The sequence below is a fragment of the Spermophilus citellus genome (assembly GCF_964194105.1).
Source record: "Spermophilus citellus genome assembly, chromosome: 17".
Classification (NCBI taxonomy): Eukaryota; Metazoa; Chordata; class Mammalia; order Rodentia; family Sciuridae; genus Spermophilus; species Spermophilus citellus.
This window is the reverse complement of record NC_138199.1, coordinates 48,605,262-48,609,332: the sequence shown is the minus strand read 5'-3', so window position 1 is coordinate 48,609,332 and position 4,071 is coordinate 48,605,262.

The following is a 4,071-nucleotide window of genomic DNA, read 5'->3' as shown; positions in this document are numbered from 1 at the left end:
CTCTTATACATTTAGGAAACAGTGTTAATCATCAAAAATTGACTTAGTCACAGCAATCAGATATAAGACAGGTCTTTAAATGACAGTGTGGCCCTTCTATTTCATTTTTTTTTTTTAAAGAGAGAGGAGAGGGGAGAGAGAGAGAGAGAGAGAGAGAGAGAGAGAGAGAGAGAGAGAGAGAGAGAATTTATTTATTTTAGTTTTTTTTCGGCTGACACAACATCTCTGTTTGTATGTGGTGCTGAGGATCGAACCTGGGCCGCACACATGCCAGGCGAGCGCGCTACCGCTTGAGCCATATCCCCAGCCCCGCCCTTCTATTTCAGATACACTGTATAAAAGAGAGCACTTATTGGTTATCTTGCCAGTAAACTTACATAAACTTTCATTTTATAAACTTTTACATAATATTTAGGCAAGGCTTAGACAGATAGTTCTCAGATGCATACATATACCTACTCAGACACATTTTGGATTTCAACTGTATTGTTAAAAACCTAAATTACTGTGGTTCAATCAGTTACAAAATAATCACATGACTTTAAAACAGGTACAAATCAATTCCTTTTTCTCTTTTTTAGTTGTAGATGAACACAACACCTTTATTTAATTAATTTATTTTTTATTTTTATTTTTATTTTTTTTTTAGAGAGAGAGAATTTTCAATATTTATTTTTTAGTTCTCGGCGGACACAACATCTTTGTATGTGGTGCTGAGGATCGAACCCGGGCCGCACGCATGCCAGGCGAGCGCGCTACCGCCTGAGCCACATCCCCAGCCCCTAATTAATTTATTTATTTGATTCTGAGGATCGAACCCAGCACCTTACACATGCTAGGCAAGTGCTCTACCGTCGAGCCACAACCCAGCCCCAAACAATTTCTTTAAGACAGTTTCCCCAAGTAATAAAGCCTGATAAATACAAGAAAATTATACATAGATAAGAGCAGATCAATATTTCAGACTTTGCTTTATAGCAGTACATTAAAATTCAAATAACTTTAACTGACTGTTCTAATTATGGCCAATTTAATCAAACACAAATGTTTTGAGATTTACCTTCCACAAACCTTCTGCAACTTGCTTAAACATTCACAACTCCTTCACATCCTTAGTTATGTCTTCTTTCATCTTGGACTTTAGCACAAGAATATTACTTTACCAGACAAAATACTTTCTCATCCAGAAACATTTCTTTTACCTTGTAATTTTCTGTACTAAAATATATTTCCTATGAATGGAAATGCACTCCACTGTTGTCATCTATGTAATAAATAAATTTTAAAAAATAAATAAATAAATAAAATATATTTCCATACCTATAACTTTCTTTTATCTTTTCTAGTTTCAGAACCTTTCTTAAATTTACATTCTGAAACAGACCTTAGGAATGTTATCTATGTGTTTAATTTACACAACAAATTTCATCCCAGGAGAGGGTTGGACAATCTAGCATATACAAAACAAACAAACAAACAAACAAACAAAGTGTGTCTTAATCTTTTTCCTCCTAGGTTGCATTCAAGGGATTGGCACACAGGATGGTTTTTTTTTTTTTTTTTTTTGAGTCTGACCTGTCTCCATTATCATTATCACAATGCCATCAACTTAAGTGCGTTCCCCATTGTCAACTGTACTCAGAGGCTCCTTTGGGGCCTTTTCTTATACTAGGCATATTGATGTGTAATGGAGGAGGCTCTTTCCACCCTTTTCTTTAGGCTTCCTTGAAGAGCCCTTTGCAGAGGCTGCCTACAAAACACAGGTTGGCCTTAGTTTCTGTCTCTTTCTTCTCTGGGTGCAGTTATTTATTCGGCCAGTCTCCCTAGGCATTTAGTTTGATGGGAAACTATTATAGCAAAATTGCTTTGCACCAGTGATGATTATTCCCTGGCCAAATGGGGTCTCCTGTCAGATCTTAAAAGGGGAGACTATTCCTGTCCCCAGGTCATAAACGGACAGTGTTGGAATCCTACTGCCACATCCTTTGTGGCCAGCAGGCTTCACCCCCCAGAGGTCAAAGGGGCTGGAAGACAGGGCAGAGGCCAGGTTTTCTTTAGCCATTTTTCTACATCCCAGGAAGCTTTTCTAGGATTTTTTTTTTCCAATTTAGGGCTGGTGTCCTGGACCACAGTGAGATGATCTGTGGTTGCCTAAGCTGAGAAATGGTGCTGGGAGCGCCAGCACTGGGTTGAAGAGATTTAAATCTTTAGACCCCTTTCTTCTGGTGTCCTACTATCCTTGCACACCATAGGCAGTGCCTTTGGGCACCTTCAGCTTAGCTCCTGACATCAGACCCCTTATCACGCAACTGCATAAACACCTGTACACACAGACTCTCTTCCATATACTTGACCCCTGACACACCAACTTCAATGTCAAGATTGTGCATTGTGATCCAGAAATACCATTTAAAGTCTAAATTATGTTACAGCAAACCCTCTTTCTCTTAGGCTTATACCTATAGGTGGCCCACAGGCAAGATCTCTCTACTCAGGAGACTCCTGGGAAGATCAACGCAGCCTGGCTCATTTCTTAAAGGGCCAGTAACAGACAAGAGAGGATCATTGAAACCAGAACTGACAGACGCCAATCTTTAAAAGGGACAGACCTGCATGTACGAATTTCTTCCGCTTCCTTTACCTTTGACAGACCAATTCCAACTGCAAGATTATACAAAAAGAAACACAGAGAGACCACCAGAGGGTAGCCCCAAACCCATGGCCAACAGACCCGAACCTTTAAAATTAACCAGCCAAGATCTTTCCCAAGAGACTACCCATAGAATCAATTCAGCACTGGCCACGCCTTAAAAGGGGGCAGTAGCAGATACAATGTAGCAGACAACCTGAGGGGATTCCCAAACCATGGCCAACAGAGGGAAACTTTAAAATTAGAGACAGACTAGAGAGGGGAAAACCCCAAGCGGCCAACTCCTGCTGAACCATGACTTTTACACCAGCAGCACCACAGATGTCCCCAAGAAGAGGGACCAGATGTTCCCACAAAGGGGAACCAGATGTGTATACCAGGGGAGCTTACCCAATGGCCAAAGCTGTCACATCTTTCCTGAGTTCAGTTTCCTTTTTCTCAAAATTGAGAAATTGAGAGCAACGTGTCAGTTCAGGGAGAGAAAGTGGGAGTTCCCAAAGCAAAAAGAGCTTCCTCAGCTGCTGGGATGGTCCCTCAGTCCCTCCCTTTACTCACAGGAACAGCTCCTCTGGTTCATCCTGGGCAAACTCACAGTCTCTCCAGCGGTTGGCTCCCCCAAGACTCATCTGCACCTTGAATCCTCAGCATAGAAGTGGGGGCCGGTTGGAAAGCCAGACCTGCCCAGGAAATCTGGAGCAGGGACTGCTCTTGGGTCTCACCTGGGGTGCCAAATTTGTTGCCAAAAGCTCTGTCCTTGTCCCTGATGCCGATCCAATAACGAGGACATGGTTTTGAGAAAAAGGCAAAGAAGGTTTATCGCTTTGCTAGCAAAGGAGAAACACAGGGGACTCCTGTCCCGAAGGCTGTGACTCTGCCCATCACAGGAACAGGGGTTTTTTGAGAGGCGATTCAGAGAAAATGAGATTAGTGAGGAGAGATCAGGAAGGAGAAGATCAGGGAATAGAAGATTAGAAAGAAGGTTAGGGAAAAGAAGATCAAGAAGGAGAAGTTTGGTAAAAAGAAAAAAACCCAAAGTTTCAAAGCAACAAGGGATATAGTCAAAGTATCAAGTGAACGAACCCCTGTTACAATTGTTCTTTTTTTTTTTATTTTGTACCAAGGATTGAACCCAGGGGTGCTTAACCCTAGAGCCACATCCCCAGCCCTTTTTATTTATTTTTTTATTTTGAGCTAGGGCCTTGCTAAATTGTTGGGGCTGCCTTTGAACTTGTGATCCTCCTGTTTCAACCTCCCAAGCTACTGGGATTATAGAACTGCACCACCTGTGGGTAGCACTGTTTTCTTTTTTAAAGAGAGTTAAGTCTACAGCCAGGCGTGTTGGTGTACACCTGTAACCCCAGCAGCTCGGGAGGCTGAGGCAGGAGAATCACGAGTCTGAGGTCAGCTTCAGCAACTTAGCA